Consider the following 22,066-nt stretch of genomic DNA (forward strand, 5'->3'; position numbering starts at 1 on the left):
AGGTAATGCCTCTGGGACGGCATGGCCGTGTTTGTTTAGTTCTATGGAATACTCATTTATCTGTGGATAATCTGATATGTTAACTATGTAATCCGCATATGTTATATACTGTATGAGTTTTCTTGCTGGGCTTCGGCTCACGGATGCTCTGTGTTGTAGGTAAGGGAAAAGATTGAGTCAACCAGCCATGAGTACGGAGAGCGTGAAGCGACGCGTACATGTTTGGCCTGCCCGACTGCTTTGGTTAGGGGTTTATTTGAGAAAAGGCTGTAATAATCTATGATTTTAATAATTAATCGACTGTAAACTTATTTTAAGTTGTAAATAGTTTTCAAACCTTATTTTGGGTTCCCAGATGTTAAATACTAGAAGTTTTCAATGAAACAACACATTTTTTTTAAAGATTACAGCCTTAACTTTTGCTTAGTCACACTTTTGTTTTAAAAACCTCAGTTAGCGAGTTCATTGCACATTTTTCGTTTTAAAACTCACTTAGTAACGGCTCTAAGGAAGTAGGGCATTACAAGTAAAGACAGGGTCCTTATCGACACGATAGACCTTAGAGTCCCATGAAGGCGATCTATCTCTCTCACATTGAGGTTTGCATACTGGTCAACCGTGTAATTCATCCTCACTAGTAGAAAATGAGCTGATTTCGTATGTCGATCAACGATGACCCAGATAGAATCATGTTGGCCCACTATCATGGGAAATCCTACCAGGAAATTCATCATGATGTCCTCCCACTTCCACTCTAGGATATCCAAAGGCTGTAACAGCCCTGTTGGCCTCTGATGTTCAGCCTTGACCTACAGACAAGTCAGGCACATTGCCACATACTCAATGACATCCCTCTTCATCCCAAGCCACCAATATAAAATTTTCAGATCCTGGTACATCTTTGTGGTGCCCAGATGTAGAGAATAAAGGGTAGTATGAGATTCATCCAGAATCTCTCGTCTGATCCTAGTGTCCATCAGAATGCAGAACCAATCCTTGTATCTCAACAAGCCCAGACTTGACACCGTATAGTCCTTAGCTACTCCAGCTAGGACGTTCCCTCTAATCTACCCCAACTTTGGATCCTCTAACTGTTTCTCCTTAATCCTCTCCAAAAGAGTAGACTGTAGGGTGATGTTGGCAAGCTGGCCCACCACTAACTCAATTCTTGCTGTAGCCATATCATCAGCCAGCTTCCTTGATATCTTCTTGGCACTATATAACTGTCCCTGACCCTTCTAGCTTAAGGCATCTACTACGACGTTGGTCTTCCTAGATTGATAGAGAATCTCACAATCATAATCCTTGACCACCTTTAACAAACGTCTTTTCCTCATGTTCAGATCCTTCTGGGTGAAGAAGTATTTTAAACTCTTATTGTTAGTGTATATCTCACACTTCTCATCATACAAGTTGTGCCGCCACATCTTCAGTGCAAAAACAACAGCTGCAAGTTCTAAATCATGTGTGGGGTATCTATACTCATAATCCTTCAATTGATGTGATCCATAGGCAATCACCTTCACTGTCTGCATAAGAACACAACCCAGACCCTACCTCGAGGCGTCACAATAAACCACAAACTTGTCCTGATCTATAGGAATGCTCAAACCAAGAGCGGTGATCAAACTCTTCTTGAACTTCTGGAATCTTTCTGCACATTTGTGTAACCATATAAACTTCTGATTCTTGCATGTTAACTCTATCAGTGATGACGCAATCTTGGAAAACCCCTTCACAAAGCGTCTGTAATACCCTGCCAATCCCAAGAAACTCTGATCTACGAAGCAGTCTTCGGTCTTGGCCAATCTCTGACTGCCTTAATCTTCGCTGGATCTACCTTAATCCCATCCTTACTGATTGTGTGACCTAAGAAAGTCACCTGTGGCAACCAAAACTTGCATTTCTTGAACTTCGCATACAACCTGTGTTCTCTCAACCTCTGTAGTACCAATCTAAGGTGCGGCTCATGTTCTGTCTCTATCTAAGTGTATCACAAACTGATCCAAGTAATCTTTGAACACCCTGTTCATCAGATCCATAAATGTTGCTGGGGCATTAGTCAATCCAACTGATATCACCAAAAACTCACAATGCCCGTACCTGGTTTGAAAAGTTGTCTTCGGTATATCCTCCACTCTAATCCTCAGCTAGTGATAACCAGATCGAAGATCTATCTTAGAGAATACCATTCTACCCTACAACCAGTCAAACAAATCATCAATCCTTAGTAGTGGATATCTATTCTTGATAGTCAACTTGTTCAGTTCTCTATAATCGATACACATCCTCAGAGAACTGTCCTTTTTCTTCACAAAGAGAACTGGTGCATCCCATGGCGTGAAACTAGATCTGATAATACCCAAGTCCAGTAACTCCAGTAGTTGAACCTTTAGTTCCTTCAGCTCAGCTGGAGCCATCCTATGAGAAGCCTTAGATATAGCTCTATTCCTGGCGCCAATTCAATCACAAACTCAATCTCTGTGTGTGGAGGTAACCCTAGTAAAACCTTTGGAAACACGTCCAGAAACTCACAGCCTAGTCGAGTATGTCCTGGTCCAACTGGCACGACCTGGGTGGTATCCACGATGCTAGCAAACAACCCTATGCATACCCCCTGCAATAGATCTCTAGCTCTAACTACCAATATCATAGGTATACGGGGTCCATGCACAGTTCCAACGAATACAAAGGGATCCTCACCCTCAGGCTCAAAGGTTACCATCTTCTTCTTGCAATCTATCGTTGCCCCATACTTCTCAAGCCAATCCATACCCAGAATTATGTCAAAATCAGTCATCACCAATTCTACCAAGTCAACTGATAATTCCCTGCCATCCACTGTAACTGGTAGTGATCTAACCAAACATCAAGAAACCACTAATTCCCCAGTAGGTAGCATAGTACCAAACCCCACAGGATAGAAGTCACATGGTCTACACAATCCATCTATAATCCTACTAGCAACAAAAGAGTGCGTAACACTCGAATCCATAAAAACAGTATAGAAGGTTCCAACGCTAGAAAGCTGACCTGTAACAACTGAGGGACTAGCCTCGGCCTATGCCAGGGTCAAGGTGAACACCCGAGCTAGCGTCAGGCTGTCCACCTTCTTCGGCTCTTCATTTCTGGCTCTCAGGTAGTCCTTCTTCAAATGCCCCACACTGCCGCAAACAAAGTAGGTCTATGCCCAATATTCCCCAAGATGGCACCTCTTGCACCGAGTACACTCTGGGAATGCTCTCCAGGTTTCACCGCCACCCTAGCGGCCCGTCTGTCTGCACCATGGCCTCCTATCAGGCCTTGGAGCTGAAACTATTTCGGAGTCTTCCTCTTCAGAAAACTGGGGCCTCCGCCCCTACCAAAACCTGTAAATGGAGGTTCCAGCCTCCTAGAATCCCTTTTGGCTGCATTGTCATGCTAGATATTGTTCTTTGCGCTCTCAGCTGTAAATGCCTTTTCTACAACCTGTGTATGTGTATTCAATCCTGACACAGTGGTAATACGAACATCCTTGGCTATCATAGGTTGTAGCTCCTAAAGAACCTCTCTCTTCTTGTCCTATCAGTGGGCACCAGATCCCCGGAAAACTTTGCCAGTCTATCAAACTTCATGGCGTAATCAATCACTGTCATGTTACCCTGAAGTACCTTGCTGAACTCCTCAACCTTCACAGCTTTAATTGCCTCACTGTAGTATTTCTCATTAAAAAATGTTATGAACTCTCCCAATTCCATGGTGGTTACTGCTCTGGTATGGGATACCACCTCCCACCAAATTCGAGCATCCTCCCAAAACATATAAGTGGTGTAGGCCACTCTCTCATTACCACCTACCCTTATAAAATCCAGGATGGTGGTTATCATGGTCATCCACTGCTCAACCTTCAGTGGATAAGAGCCGCCCTCAAAAACTGGAGGGTGTTGCTTTCTCAACCTCTCATACAGGGGTTCCCATCTATCTCCCTCTACCTGGGTCTGCACTACTGCTAGTACCTCTAGCTATATCATTGTCAATACTGCGGGCTATGGGTTCACTGCTTGAACTTGTTGTTGTCTCGAGAGTTCCTGCCTCTCTAGCTTGGCTTGTATACCCGCAAGCATCTATTGTTACTTTTGTGAAGCTGGCGATGGGGCCTGGCCCTAGTCACCCTTCCCTGCCCTGTAACTCTTGGCCAACCAACCTCTCTGAGCTTCGAGGATTCATACTGTTATTCAATCCACTCTTCAATGATAAAATCTATCGTTTGGTACGCAATAACAATTCCTCTTGCCGCCTGACGCTCCAAGATCAAACAGACAAACAACAGATGCAATGCTAATAAGCACGCCAACACATAATATGCTCATTCATGGTGCTAATAAGTACTTCCTAATATCCATCAGCAAATAACAATGCACATAGTCATATCCAAACATTTACACAAGTATAACATTTCTAATAAGCATGTTCTCTAATTCCTGCGAGTGTCAACAGTCCTAATAAGCACTTCTTGGCCTATATACAAATAATAACGCTAATAAGCAGTTCCCTTGCATTCACAAGCAGGAACAATGCTAATAATCATGTTCTTTTTCATTCATACAGCATTCAAGGGCCAGGCCCTATCAGTTAATCTCACGCTTTCAAAACAGGCATGCAGATAAGGCATTCATATCATGTTTAAGCAGTTAAACACATAACCACATAATAGTTACTGAACACTGAGTCAAGCTTGTCTTTAGTGGCGAGTGTACATGCCCGACCAGTCTTCAGGAACCCTTAAACCTTGGCAACTCTGATACCAAGTTGTAACGTCCTCCTAATCTAGGACCGTCACACTGTGAATTTTAAATTTTGTCAGACTTGCTAATGAAGTCATTTGGTTATAAACAGTTAATGTCAAGGGTTAGGGTTAAAATTTTTGGTCAAAGGAACTGTTGACTATTATTTAAAAAGTTTCATACATACATGGGATCCCAAAATATAACAAACAAACATTTAAAAGGGTGTATATACATCAAAAGTTACAACTGGCCAACATAAGCAGAAAAATTAGGGTAACAACCCTAGTTTCTCTGAGATATCCTTGGCCGTGGGGAACGAGCAGCCGCATATGTACACATTACCACCGATGCTCTCCAACTCATGGCTGGTCAAGCTTTCCCTTTCCCTTACCTGCACCACATAGCACCCGTGAGCCAAGGCTCAGCAAGAAAACTTAAGCATGTGCAGAAATAGAAAATACAGATTCCCAGATACTTATCTACCATGTCCAACAGTATTAACCTACTCATACAGTCATTCAATTACAAATAAATGGCCATTGGACCAAGTTGGGGCCGCTACCGTGAACAGTTGACCAAAGACTCAATTCCGGGGACCTATCCCCAAGCTATGTGACCATAGAGTCACCTGCGTAACTAGCCATAGATCCAACCAAAAAATTTACTTTTCCATTGACCATTAGGTCGGCCAACATTATAGTACATTGCCGAATGAGGCCTAAGCCTTTCGACCAGCGCGCTTTTGCTATCCTTGACTAATAAGTGAAGCGTTGATCCAGGTATTCGAATATCGATACAGAAACAGACATGGATAGGCATATCTCAACAAGACAAACATGCATACATATGAATCACGTAACACATTAAGTAGTCATAATCATAGTAATAATCATGATTATTTAACGGGGCCAAGCCGTAGCCACGCAAACCATGCGAACAGTAATGTAACATTTAAGCAGGTATAGAATATTCAAGTGTCTTTAACAAACAAGTGAACCCTTTACTTAAACATAATCGTTCTCAGGGGCCCAAGCCCTATTTATAATTACTATTAACAGTCGGGCCAAGCCCTAATCACATATAACACGTATTGGATGTAGTTTTCTTACCTCAAGTCTAAGTGTAGCGTAAAATAAGAACGACTCTAGAGCACGATCCCAGTTATGAGCCCCTAGCGATAACCTAGTCATAACCATAATATTGGATTCCATCAAAGATGAGAAAAAAATGGCGTCTGGACCGAGCCCTAGCCTTCAGGGCCTCAAACTCTACTAAACCGGGTAACAGAATCGATCCCGAGCCCTAAGGAAAAAATTCCCGTCAATAAAAACTCAGCAGGGCCAAAATAACCCAGGCGGATCGCGAATTGCCCTTAAGGATCGCGGCATGCCCCACAAGTTCGAGACCCTCCTCCCCTGGTAATGGAACACGGGCTGCAACTTGCCCTTGAGGGTTGCAGCACCCCTCTCAAATAGAAGCCCCCATGGGCCCTAGGTTCAGTTGAGTCGCGACCCCTCAAGAACAGGCCCGCGACTTGGCCCTGCGAACCCAGGTTTCCTCCATTTTTCATCCGCCAAATCAATCCAAAATTATCCCAATTTCACCCTAAAATAATAATTCAGTCCATATAATAGTTTTAATATCTTCCCAAAAACAAAACCCAACTAAAACCTAGATGCAATACTCATCAAAACTTCTAGTCGAACACTTGAGCTACAACGCTCAAGAACACATCAAGAACAGCCAACCAAATAGAAAAAATAATGGAAATCAAGGTCCAAAGCTTACCTCAACTATGATTTATGTCTCCCTAACTGTAACTAATGCAATCCCAAGCTTAAGCCTTCAATCTCTCAAGCTTCAGCCAGCAATTTCCCCTTAAATCTCAAAGAATTCTCTTAGAAGAGTGGAGAGAAAATCAGAGAGGGAGAAAGAGTGAGAGTCGGTTGGTGAGCTGCTAGAAGTGTGTTTTGAGTGTTTATGTTTTTTGTTTCCTTGAGGCTATACGTCTTAAGCTAATCCCGAGGCTCAAGGTACCAAAAACGTCCCTGAGGGAAAAATGGTCAAAATCCCTAGTATTCCCTCCCAATCTCACTAACTCCAGTTATATCCTCTATTATTCATTCCCATTACCGGATAACTCGATTTAAAGACAAATACCTAAAATACCCTTTTACTCGCCCTGAGTCGGGTATTGGGTCCCATTGTGACTTTCCCACTAACTTGCTCCCTAAGATCATCTCGTGTCGAGTAACCCAAATAAACCAACATAATAATGTGGTCTCTCACATATATCACATATATGAACATATATACAATTATGCCCATAACGGGCCAAATTACAAAAGTTGCCCTTCTATTAAGAAACGGGCCCACATGCATATTTAATATCCCTAAACATGCATAACTAGTTAAATTATCATATAACTCACATAATAATTCCATATATTTCCATCTTGGCCCCCTAATCAAGGCCCTAAGCCTTATTAGGTAATTTTGGGATGTTACATTAACCCAATCTGCCCACAGAATCACACTAGCAATACAGAAAAAGCATAAACAATCATCGAAACCCTATAAACCAAACCAAACTCAGTATTCAAAGACTCACCAAGAATAACACAAAAACTTCCAAGAGTAGGGATCTTATCTCTGAAAAATCAGGCTTCCCAACTGTATACCTCGCTTGACAGCCTCAAATCCCACAAGAATCTACTCCAACTCCACCAACAATTTCCTCTAGACTTAAGGTCAAGGATTTTTCCCCTTACAGGGAAAGCTTTGAAGAGAGAGAGAGAGAGAGAGAGACTACTGTTGAAATGTGAGTGTTAGGAGTGGGTTACTAACTTGGCTAACCTTAACTACATAAGGCCAAAAATACTACCATGCCCCTGTCACATAAGTCCCTTTCATAGCCCCTCACTGGCGAAAGGGTCATTTGACACCCCAATCCCTCTAAACCTCAAATTCAGCTTATAATTCCCATTTAACTCTACTGATCCCTCAAATACAAATATTTTCCCTCAGTTATAACTTATACTCCAATACCCTTGGTAATTCAATAAATTACTAAAATACCCCTAGGCTCACCTCGTGTCAGGTATTCATCCTAGATATGACTTTTCTGCCAAATTGCTCACTAGGATCTCCTTGTGCCACACATCTCAAATATATCCACATGATAATGTGGTCCCACTCACATTGGGTCAAAATTACATAAATGTCGTTTTCAACAAAAACAGGCCTATAAGCACATTTAATACACTTAAGCATGCATGAGCAGTCATATCATAGTATAACTCATAAAATTCCCATATATAATCATAATTAAATAATATTAACACATAAACATCCAATTATGCCCACTTTGCACAATACTAAGTCACTGAGCCTTATTAACAAATTTGGGACGTTACATTAAGGTATTATGATGCCTACTGGAAGGTATTAGGCGTTTCTAAAAATCTTTGGTTAGGGCCCGGATAAATCTGAAAGCCTAAGTGTGGTAAGCTATGTACTATGAGGACAATGACTAGGTCATCTATTCATATTTTGCTCTTCTACTCATTGCTGTTAAATTGACTTACTAAGTGTTTTCGCTTACCTAGTTGCTCATGTTGTAGGTAAGGGCAAGGAAAAGCTAACGTAGTGAGAGTCGGAGTTTGCCTGCGAAAGTGTACATGTGGCCCGACCTTTGGGTAGTCTGCACTTTCAAACTGAGTCTTTTAATATTTCTTAAACTATGTTTAATTGTGTTGGGTTTACCATAATACTTTTTAAGTTTTGATGTAAATATTTTTAGTGTGAGCTCACATTAAATCAAATTTTTGAGACCTTTAAATGTTATGGATGATTTTAATTCTGAAAAACTAGTGTTAGGATTTTTGGATCATTATAGACCCATGCTCGATAGATGACTCATCCCCGAACACTTTCCATAAATCGTGAACAAGTTCTGTCATAGGTTCGTCCTGAAAACTGGAGAATTCTTCCACAAAATCAGCTAGGGCCTGTCCCTTGATGGCTGATCGTTGCTTTTATAAAATCTTGAATTGGCTATGTTCGATGGCCCACTTTAGCAATAGTTCCGATGTTTCAGGTTTTTGTAATACCTGCCTTAATGGTCGATTCGTTTAGACGTGTATTGTGAGGGATTGGAAGTAAGCCCGTAACTTCCTCAAGGCTAAGACCAGATAGAACGTGAGTCTCTCCAACAGCAGATTTCAAGTTTAAGCTCCCAAAAGCCTCTTCCTAGTGTAATAGACCGACTTTTGAGTTCAATCCTCTTCTCAAACTAAAACTACATTGACCGAGTTTTCTGTCACAACCAGATAAAGGTACAAACCTCTTTGCTAACAGGCTTTGATAGAATGGGAGGTTCAGCTAGATGTTTCTTCAGATCCTAAAATGCTAGCTCGCCTTTGTTAGTCCACTCAAATTTTGTGTTCCCCATAACAAGCTATAAAAGGGGAGACACTTATCACTAGACTTTGAGACGAAGCAATTTGGGGCAACAACCCTTCCAATTAAACTCTGGACATCCTTTTGCAACCTAGGTGAAGGCATGTCTAACAAGGATCACATCTTCTATGGGCTGGCTTCATTCCCCCTTGAATTTACAATGAAGCCTAATAATTTCCCTAATGAGAAACCAAAGGAAAATTTTAGGGATTTAGCTTCATGTCGTATTTTCTCAGCACAGCGAAACATTCTTCCAAGTCAGCCACATGGTTATTGGCAGTCTTAGACTTGACCAGCTTGTCATCGACGTACACTTCCATGTTTCGGCTGATCTGGTTAACGAAAAATTTGTTCACCAACCTTTGATACATAGCTCCTACATTATTTAGCCTAAAAGGCATGACATTGTAGCAGTACACGTTATGCTCGATCATAAAACTCGGATTCTCTTGGTTAGCACGATTTATTGCGATCAGGTTATATCCACAAGACGTGACCTTGAATGACATGTGTTTCTGACCGATCGTAGATTCTACGAGCTGATTAATTCTTGGCAAAGGAAAACAATCCTTTCGGCAGGCTTTATTAAGAACGAAGAAGTCTTTCAGGTTCTCCATCTTCCATTAGGTTTTGGGACTAGAACGAGATTGGCTATCCAAGTCAGATATTTGGTTAGATATGTTCATAGATTCAAGGAGAATTGGAAAGGAAACCAAATCAACTCAAACTCAAGTTATTTTACATCTTTGAATATTCTTAGAACACATTCATGCACTTAAACTTCTTGAATCCTCTTGCATGAAACCTTTAAAGCTTCTCACTTTGGTCTTGGAATGAGTACTAACTCAAAAATCAAAGATATAGTGCAACCTTGGGCCCGGGCAAGAGAAAAAAAATGAAGAATAAGGGATAGAAAAAGAGGACTTAAGCTCAAAGTGTCTTTTCTTTCCTTTTTGGTTTTTCTTAGAGAGAAAATTAGAGAGTTGAGAGAGAATGAGCTAATATAACTTTAATTCAAGTGAGATAATGAGAGAGATGAGAGATGGGGTGGGCGCTTTTGGGGTAGGAAATAACCAACATTTCCTTTTTTTTATTCTGTATAAATCTAACTTGACCAGTTTACCACTTAATGGTATTTTATCCATGATAAAGCTATCACATTATTTTAATACCAAATAGCCTAAGGTTAATAATAAATGGTAATGGAAAAATATTATTAATATCCATAGTTTATTTTTTGTGAAAAACCAAATTTCCACACTTAGAGCATCTCCAATGAAGTGTTATAAAAGTTGTGTATAACTATTTTTTTAGCTCATCTTCATTAAATGGAACTCCAACGGAGGTCTAAAATGTGTGCCAAATTTGGCACATCGTAAAAGTTGTGCCAAATTTCACACAAAATATAGCATGTGCCAAATTTGGCCCACAATAAATGTCACCTTTTTTAATTACTCTTTTGCCACTCATTAATACGATTTCTCAACTAAAAAATGTTTTTAATTTTTAATTTATCTTTTAATAAAAAAATTGATTGTTTTCAATATTTTCAATAAGCATTAATAACTGTATTGACTTCTTTTAGCTAGTTTGCACCTTATACAATGGAGGACAAATGAAAAAGTGGGACAAATATAGTATTGACACATATTTCTGGAAAAATTTGGCACATAATATACATTATCCATTGGAGATGGTCTTAGTCTTAAATACGAATTTTTTTCACTAAAATTCACTTAAAAATTATTTTTCCAATAATTTATTCAAATTAGCAATTAGTCAATATTTTGTTAATAATTTTATGCCCAAATTTGTTTTTCCATAATTATTTTCCTTAAATTTTATTATTCGAGATTTTCCCTTAATCGAGGTTTTTCAGTTTGGTAAAAAACTGAAAGTTTTGATTTTCTCGAAACTACTCCATACATACTTTTGGCTACAATCTCATCTTGAAAATTGGTTTCCCAATATTTATATTTTATAAACATACTCACAATAGGGAACATTGTCTTGACCAGTTTGTCTAGATGGTGGCCGAAAAGCAAGGCGTTATAACCTCCTTGGTTTGATTAATCTTAGGGAAAACATTTTGAACAGATCATAGCATGACCCCAAAATTGTTGGCTATCAACATCTTAACAAACAAAAGTGTCTACCAGACTAACTACACAAGAGCTTATAAAACTAGCACAAACAACATGTACTAGCACTGACATCCAATAAAAAAACAAATATACCACTAATCAGTTAACTTATGGCAATAACTTAAAGTTTTAAACAAAGACGGTATTACTATAATGAGTTCTGTCTCATTACTATTCTCAGCATACAAATATTCTTAATTACCCTTAAGCAATCCAAATAGACTTTAACTAACCACCAAATTAGTCACTACAGTTAACCTATAAACTTTTTTTTTCCATTATTATGTACAACATCAAACCAAAAACAAAATTGAGTCTAATATCTTTCAGTACATGAAAGGGCTCAAAAGCTCACACATCTTCACTACCTACTGTCTTATCATAAAAAGGTGTTACCTTGTGTCTACATTTCCACCCTAAAACATTTCGAATTTCAACTTAGTTCTTTAACACAAACTTTTAGAGCTTCAAATTATCGATCTAACTATACCAAAAAATTTCAAAACAGATTTAGGAACATAAATTTATGCCTAAATTAAGATAACCTGGTGTGTCAGTGTTTTCTCTGAGTGACACATGGCCCATTTCAAAGAGGATTAAGATTCCACGTAAGCTGACAAAGTCTCTCAAAGCCAACTTTGGGCTCCATGGGATGTAAGCCATCCTTCACCATAGATCATCACCACCAGAGGAGTGCATCTTCTGAGAAGAATCACTCCCCGAGGACCCTATCACAGGACGGTTCTTTAAGTCTCATTATGAGACCATCACCTCCCATATCACCTCCTCCAAGTCCACGGAGACCTTCCTCCGGCCCAGGAGAATGGTAGCTAGGTGTCAAGCACAATAACCCTGTGTTGGTTTTTATTGATCAAATCAGAGATTATACGCAGCGGAACAACAATCAAATTGTTAGTGTAATCCTATAAGATTTCTAGATCTACTTCTTCACACGCATATATATATATTTAATCAAAGACATGAATAGAAAAATTACCTCAGGTCCTTCCTTGCTGCTATCTTTTTGTATGGCTAAATCCTTCAGATCTTAAACCAAGATCTTCCAAAATGTTCTCAACACACAAAGAACGAGTGTGGGCTCGCTATACAAACAATAGGCAAAAAACGATTTATCAGATGTTCTCAACACATGAGATCTGATAAAGTTTGGACCAAGGTTTTGTGAAGAATAGTGACTTTTGTTTGTGTCACTATTCTCTTTCTCTGAGAGAGATTTCTAGATATTTTTCTATCCCTGAAAAGTTACGTTCTGAAAAAAACTGATATCCTATATTTAATATATCCAATATATTAAAAATAAATTATTAGTTATTTTAAACAATTTGAAAATAACTAATCAGTTGTCAGATTTTTGTTTAAATAATAATATTTTAATCAAATAACAATATCTCATTATTTATTTAATATTTAAATAACTAAAATTGCGGAACCTAGAAACTGATTACAGTCTCTTATGCGTGTAGCACAGTGACTGTGCACTGTGCTACACGTGTAACACACGCCAATGATGGCATGTGATTTTTCCTAATTTTTATTATTATTTAAATACCAAAATCCCAAAAATAAATTAATTCAAAATTAATTATATTATTGTTAAATCAAATAATTAATTAATTGTTAATTAATTAATTACACATAATTAAACAATAATTATGTTTGATACATCGAAAAATATTTTACTTATCACATAAGTCCTTTTTGCCTATTTTTGTGTTTACCTTTGTCAGTGATTGCTTGAGCCATTTCGGGGACCATGGACCTATAACATTAAGCTCCAACAAATAAACTAAATAATTAAACTCTTTTATTATAATAGTTAATTTATTAATTCTGATATTACTCCACTATAAATTAAGAATTGCACTCTTTATGTTATAGATATACTTTTACAGAAATCTTTTCTTAAGTCGTCCATTGATATAACCATCTTACAATAGTTCAACCCTCTAATTAATTAGTTCATAAATTAGAATGGAAGAATTACCATTTTACCTTTCTAATTTACTTCTTATTCCTTAAGTATCATTTAGTCATTAGTGAATAATTAATCTATAATCTAATTATAGATTTGCGCTCAAAATCATTCAGTTCCAGAATTAACCCTTAAGGGAACTAATATACAATTCGTTAGGAAAGATTAGATTCTGTATTGTTGATACATGTTCCCAGCCATCCATGATATTAAATCTCCAAAACGAAAGTCATTAGCCTCATTCTTCGAAGAGACCTTAACGAATGAATCAATAGATTTAATAAACATGAACAGGAGTTCATGAACACTCAGGATTTAGGTTGATTTATAAATGATCATCGGTTATGATATGAATTACAAGTCTTTATTGTTAAATGGTTTTTGGATAAAGACTTTACTTCACATCGGTCCATGTCATATATCATCATATTATATAAAGCACCTTTACCGAGATGTCTTACCACATCAATAATCCAAATCTAGATTATTTGTATCATTATGATACTCAATAAACCGTAATTACAACTCCAATTAAAAAATTCCTTAACTTTAATTTGTTGTTGTTGACTATTTTTATTCATTCATGTGATCTAAATTCTCTTGTACTAATACAAGATCACATCCTCAATAATGAATATGAAATTTTTCTGATATTTACAAAATTATTCAAACAATAATTTAACAATCTAAATATAACAATAATAATAAACCATTGTATTTATTTATTCACAGAATAAACAAATGTCTTTACATGCTTTTAGGACACACTCCTAACAATCTCCCACTTGTACTTAAAGCAAGTGAGGCATTTCTCTCAATCCCATATTACGTACATGACCCTCGAATTGCTTTGCTGGAAGCGTCTTCATGAACGGGTCCGTCAGGTTGTGTTCTAATGCAATTTTCATAATGGACACATCTCCTCTATGTACGATTTCTATGACTAAGTGGTATTTGTGCTCTATATGCTTTCCCCTCTTGTGGCTTCTTGGTTCTTTAGAATTGGCCACTGCTCCACTGTTGTCACAGTAAAGAATAAGTGGTTTCACCCCTTCTGGAACTACTTCCAAATCTGTGTAGAACTTTTTCAGCCAAACTTCTTCCTTAGCTGCTTCACAAGCTGCTATGTATTTAGCTTCCATGGTTGAATCAGCTATACTGGATTGCTTAATGCTTCTCCAAACAACTGCTCCACCACCAAGAGTGAATACTGACCTAGAAGTAGACTTTCTACTATCCTTGTCAGATTGAAAATCTGAGTCAATGTATCCAACAGGTTCGAGGTCACTACCCGAATATACTAGCATATAGTCTCTCGTTCTCCTGAGATACTTGAGAATATGTTTCACCACAATCCAGTGTTCAAAACCTGGATTTGATTGACAACGACTGACAATCCCTACTGCATAACATATGTCAGGTCTAGTACATAACATTGCATACATTAGGCTCCCTGCAGCTGATGCATAGGGATACTTTCTCATATCCTCTTTCTCTTGTGGTGTCTTTGGACACTGATCTTTGCAAAGAGTAATTCCATGTCTGGTTGGCAATTGACCCTTTTTGGAATTCTCCATAGAGAATCTTTCAAGCACTTTATCAATATAATTTGCTTGTGAAAGTGGTAGGAGCTTGTTCTTTCTATCTCTTAGAATTTTAATGCCTAGAACATAGCTCGCTTCTCCCAAATCTTTCATTTGGAATTTTTCAGCCAACCATTTATTTACATTTGATAATGTCTCTACATCATTCCCAATGAGTAGGATATCATCAACATAAAGAACTAAGAAAACCACAATCTTTCCTTCGATGTACTTATAAACACATGCTTCGTCAACATTTTGTTCGAAACCATATGTTTTTATAGTTTCATCAAATGTTAAGTTCCAAGATCTTGATGTTTGTTTCAATCCATATATGGATTTCAACAACTTGCATACTTTTTGATCTTGACCCTTCTTTATAAACCCTTCTGGTTGTTCCATATAAATGGTTTCACCAAGGTGTCCATTCAAAAAGGCTGTCTTGACGTCCATTTGCCATATCTCATAATCCTAGATGGCAGGTACGGATAAAAGTATGTGAATGGATTTAAGCATGGCCACAGGAGAAAATGTTTCTTCATAGTCTACACCCTCTCTCTGTGTGTAGCCTTTGGCCACAAGCCTTGCTTTATAGGTCTCTACCTTTCCATTCGCACCCCTTTTCTTCTTGTAGATCCATTTGGATCCAATGGCATTAACATTGTCAGGCAGATCTACAAGTTCCCAGATTGAATTGGAATACATTGATTCCATTTCTTGATTCATGGCATCTTGCCACTTATTAACATCAGGGTCTTCCATTGCTTCTTCCTTTTCAATATCGGATACATATGTTCGTAACGTGTGCCTTATGTTCGTAACGAATAGGTTGTCTCACAATCCTCCCACTACGACATTGCACTGGTTTTTCCTTTTCAGGAATTGTGGTTTCTTTGGTTGTTTTATCATTAATTGTTGCTGGTGACTTTGCGACTTTATTTGAGACCTTCTCCTCTAGTATAACCTTACTGCGAGGTTTGTGGTTATTAACATAGTCATATTCAAGAAAAGTTACATTTGTCAATACAAATGTTTTATTTTCTTTTTGGACTATAGAAAATTCCACCTCCAGTCTCTTTGGAATATCCCACAAACATACACACTTCGGAGCGCGTTTCCAACTTCCCGGTCTTCCTTTTAAGCACGTATGCATGACACCCCCAAATTCTAAAATGGTGTAAACTAAGTTTACAACCATTCTATATTTCTATGGATGTCTTTTGGATAGACTTAGGTGGAACATCATTCAATGTGTATAGAACACATTGAATCGTATAGCCTCTGAATGACAGTTGTAATGATGAGAAAATCATCATTCATCTAACCATATCTAATAACGTTCTATTCCGACTTTCTGAAACACCATTTTACTGTGTTGTTTCAGGTGTAGTGAGTTGGAATTGAATGCCAAGCTCACGTAAATGGCTCTTGAATTCACAATCCAAGTACTCTCTTCCTCGATCAGATCTAAGTGCTTTTAGTGATTTACCTAATTGCTTTTCAGCCTCTGCTTGAAATTCTTTGAACTTTCTAAAAGTTTCAGATTTTCCTTGCATCAAATAAAGGTAACCATATCTTGAATAATCGTCAATGAAAGTGACGAAATATTCATAACATCCTCTTGCTTGTACAATAAGTGGACTGCTAACATCCATATGTACTAGCTGAAGTGGTTCTGTGGCTCTTAAACCTTTAGCAGAGAAAGGTCTCTTGGTCATTTTGTTTTCTAGACAGGATTTACAAACAAGGAGAGATCCAATAAATGGTTCTCTTAAAGGACTATCCTTTACAAGCCTATTTGTTCCGTATAGACCAATATAGCTCAATCTCAAGTGCTACAGATATGTTTCACTATTGGAATCAGTTTAATAGATTTAGGATTAACTGTTTTTAAATAATTCAGAATTATAAAAAAATTTGTCATTCATTACAAGTATGTAAACTTTGTTTATCCCAAAGCATTCACATAACAAGTAAATAGATAATTTCTTTAAATAATAACTACTTTATTAATAAAAGAAATAAATGTTATGCAAAAATAGAAATAAGTTTCCAAACATTAATAATCAAAATCACTAACAATAAACAAAATTTCTAGACTGTAGTTTTCTTTGTTTAAAGAAATATAAAATTTTTAAAACAAAATAAAGAAATTTAAATTGTTCAACTAACAATAAAATTACTAAATAAAAAATACTCTCCAATTTCTCCAGCTTTTTACTCGCTATTCAAATCCTCATCAGTCTCTTCCTCCTTTTTCAGGGTTCTGATTATGCGAAAGGAAAAAACAAAAGAAAAATAGTTTAGTGGCATATATATTTGAATCTACTATCCAAAAATTTGAATATGATATTCATAGTATTTGAATCTATTATTCAAAGTTGAAAAAATATATGTAAATCTTATTTACCTTTTTCGTTTGATATAAACGATGACACTCAGCAAAGACTTCCTCTTTTATTGCTCGCCACATCTCATGTGTTGAGTCATAGTGTATATATTTTTCTTTTGATTCGTCAGGCATGGTTGAAAGCATGAAATAACGTGCCAACCGATCGGATTTCATCCAATTTCCATATTTTTTTCTTCTGCTTCATAGCTAGTAGCCAGAGGTGGTTCTATTGGAGGTTTTTCACAGACAGTTGACATCATCTTCTTATAAGAAAAAATAGTCAAGATGCCTTGAAACCAGTGTTGAATATTTTCAGGTTCAAAAACCAAGGGATTTGAGAAAGGCATCGGTGTATAATTCACCAATAGACATTTTTGCTTGGAATAAATAAATACAAATATATATTACTATATTTAGAAAAATAAATATCAAAGTTTTCAGAAATTAAACGAGAGGCATGAGCACAATTAAAACACATAAAATAAAGATTAATTTCCACGATAAAATTTTCTAACAATTAAAGTGCCGCCTTAGGGTCAGTCAAATTAATTTTAGAGAATTTATAAGACATTCTCATCTTTATTGTTTAAAACTTAAAATAACTCTTTATTTTCTCTTTTAAACATTAAAGTACCGCTTAGTTTGGTCAAGTTATGATTATCCACTGCATGAGCTTAATCATAACTTTGTGAGTGTAACCCATTATTTCAGAGTTCATGACTTAACTTAGGACATGCCGCCTTAGGGTCGGTCAAGCCTAAAATACATCATTAGTTCCTATCTATGTAAGAAATACAACCTTGCTATTGATATGTCTAGACACCTTCCTTAGGGGGACGAAAACAAAGCTGTCGCGAGGCGCTATTCATATCTCACAGTGTTATATTAATAATGGAGACCATGGGTTATGTTTGAGATATAAACCCTCTCCCACTCACTATTTTGAAATAAGTGTTTTGAACCAAATTAATTCCAAATTAATTATAACATCTTTAAACCTTATGAACATAATTAAAATTGGAAAGAAAGCGAGTTTCTTGGTCCATATCCAATTTTAAATTACCAATCATGTTCATCTAAACTTTACTAAAAAACACTTTTACAATAAAGTTTGTTTAAAGAAAATAAGTCATAAAGACTTTAAAATTGGTGTGATATTTTACCAAGTTTTCAAAATAAAACTAAGTAATTTACATGCAATTGATTTCACAAAACAATTCATATAAACATATAGGACAATCCTAATAATCATGTTTCTACAAATGAGATGCATTATTATGACTGTGTGGGTTTTTATGTATGGCATACAATGCATGAACTTGTTATCAATTACATGAAAATAATTATATAAATAAATAAATAAACAATAAATGTTGAACCGGGTGCTTTTGGGTATTTCTAATTTTACAACTACTTTATAAAATTAAAAAAATAAAATAAAACCGCCTTGATCTCCATCGTGCTTCTTTACTTTACCGTCGGTAGGATATGTATCATTGTTGGTCCAGAATAATAATAAGAAAACATTTTTCTAATTATTTTGATTAATTAAAACAAACTTTCAAATAATCATTATTTTATTCTTCTTTTTAATTAAAACAACTTTTAATTAAAATTAGAAACTGAAATAATTAAATAAAATCTGTTATATTTAAAATTAAATTTTGAAATTAGATTTTCAAAAAAAAAATGTTTGTTAGGATAACAAAATTATCACGTCATTTAAATATCAAATTTCTAATAAATAGGATATTTAACATTTAAAATTTTAAAAAATAACAGAATAATTTCATAAAATAAAATAAAAAATCTAGACCAGTAGGACGGGGACACGCGGCATCAAACGGAGCTGCCGGGGCCGGGTTGTACAGATCCGTACAGTCCGTACCGACGTCCGTAAGACGTCCCGGCAGTGGCTCGGAGGTCGGCCTCGGAGGAGCGGTGGCTGAATTTTGAATCCCGGGCTCCGTTCTGACTTTTGTGTGATCGGAATTACAATTTTATGGTGTCAAAAACCAAATAAAATTACATAAATCCTATGTCCTTTAATGGCTTACACAATGATCTAATCATAAACGAATCCTAACCCAAAATCACCATACAATTAACGATTCAACAATCCCATGCATTCAATCACATTAAGCCATCCATTCATTCATCAAAATAAATAAATGCATAAAAGTAAACCCACACAGATTCAATATAAATATATATATGTGAAGATGGCTCTAGTACCATTTTTTGGTTTTTATAGATCAAATTAGAGATTATACGCAGCGAAACAACAATCAAATTGTTTAGTGTAATCCTATAAGATTTATAGATCTACTTCTTCTCATGCATATATATATATATATAGAATCAAAGACATGAATAGAAAAATTACCTCAGGTCCTTCCTTGCTGCTATCTTTTTGTATGGCTAAATCATTGAGATCTCACACCAAGATTTTCAAAAATGTTCTCAGCACACAAAGAATGAGTGTGGGCTCCCTATACAAACAATAGGCAAAAAACTATTTATCAGATGTTCTCTACACATGAGATCTGATAAAATTTGGACCTAGGTTTTGTGAAGAATAGTGACTTTTGTTTGTGTCACTATTCTCTTTCTCTGAGAGAGATTTCTAGATATTTTTCTATCCCTGAAAAGTTACGTTCTGAAAAAAGACTGATATCCTATATTTAATATATCCAATATATTAAAAATAAAATCTTAGTTATTTTAAACAATTTGAACATAGCTAATCAGTTATCAGATTTTTGTTTAAATAATAATATTTTAATCAAATTATAATATCTCATTATTTATTTAATATTTAAATAACTAAAATTGTGGAACCTAGAAACTGATTACAGTCTCTTATGCGTGTAGCACAGTGACTGTGCACTGTGCTACACGTGTAACACATGGCAATGATGGCATGTGATTTTTCCCAATTTTTATTATTATTTAAATACCAAAAATCCCAAAAATAAATTAATTCAAAATTAATTATATTTTTGTTAAATCAAATAATTAATTAATTAATTACACATAATTAAACAATAATTATGTTTGATACATAGAAAAATATTTTACTTATCACATAAGTCCTTTTTGCCCATTTTTGTGTTTACCTTTGTCAGTGATTGTTTGAGCCATTTCGGGGACCATGGACCTATAACAATAAGCTCCAATAAATAAACTAAATAATTAAACTCTTTAATTATAATAGTTAATTTATTAATTCTGATATTACTCCACTATAAATTAAGAATTGCACTCTTTATGTTATAGATATACTTTTACAGAAATCTTTTCTTCAGTCATCCATTGATATAACCATCTTACAATAGTTCAACCCTCTAATTAATTAGTTCATAAATTAGAATGGAAGAATTACCATTTTACCTTTCTAATTTACTTCTTATTCCTTAAGTACCATTAATTCACTAGTGAATAATTAATCTATAATCTAATTATAGATTTGAGCTCAAAATCATTCAATTCCAGAATTAACCCTTAAGCGAACTAATATACGATCCGTTAGGAAAGATTAGATTCTGTATTGTTGATACATGTTCACAGCAATCCATGATATTAAATCTGCAAAACAAAAGTCATTAGCCTCATTCTTTGAAGAGACCTTAACGAATTAATCAAAAGATTTAATAAACATGAACAGGAGTTCATGAACACTCAGGATTTAGGTTGATCTATAAATGATCATCGGTTATGATATGAATTAAAAGTCTTTATTGTTAAATGGTTTTTGGATAAATACTTTAATTCACATCAGTCCATGTCATATATAATCATATTATATAAAGCACATTTACCGAGATGTTTTACCACATCAATAATCTGAATCTAGATTATTTGTATCATTATGATACTCAATAAACCGTACTTACTACTCCAATTAAAAAATTCCTTAACTTTAATTTGTTGTTGCTGACTATTTTTATTCATTCATGTGGTCTTAATTCTCTCGTACTAATACAAGATCACACCCTCAATAATGAATATGGAATTTTTCTGATATTTACAAAATTATTCAAACAATAATTTAACAATCTAAATATAACAATAATAATAAACCATTGTATTTATTTATTCATAGAATAAACAAATGTCTTTACATGCTTTTAGGACACACTCCTAACAATCTCCCACTTGTACTTAAAGCAAGTGAGGCATTTCTCTCAATCCCATATTACGTACATGACCCTCGAATTGCTTTGCTGGAAGCGTCTTCGTGAACACATCCGCTAGGTTGTGTTCTGATGCGATTTTCAGCATGGACACATCTTCTCTATGTACGATTTCTATGACTAAGTGGTATTTGTTCTCTATATGCTTTCCCCTCTTCTGGCTTCTTGGTTCTTTAGAATTGGCCACTGCTCCACTGTTGTCACAGTAAAGAACAAGTGGTTTCTCCACTTCTGGAACTACTTCCAAATCTATGTAGAACTTTTTCAGCCAAACTGCTTCCTTAGCTGCTTCACAAGCTGCAATGTATTCAGCTTCCATGGTTTAATCAACTATAGTTGATTGCTTAATGCTTTTCCAGACAACTGCTCCACCACCAAGAGTGAATACTGACCCAGAAGTAGACTTTCTACTATCCTTGTCAGATTGAAAATATGTGTCAGTGTATCCAGTAGGTTCGAGGTCACTACCCGAATATACTAGCATATAGTCTCTCGTTCTCCTAAGATACTTGAGAATATGTTTCACCGCAA

This window comes from Humulus lupulus, chromosome X (genome assembly GCF_963169125.1).
Source record: "Humulus lupulus chromosome X, drHumLupu1.1, whole genome shotgun sequence".
In the NCBI taxonomy this organism is placed as follows: domain Eukaryota; kingdom Viridiplantae; phylum Streptophyta; class Magnoliopsida; order Rosales; family Cannabaceae; genus Humulus; species Humulus lupulus.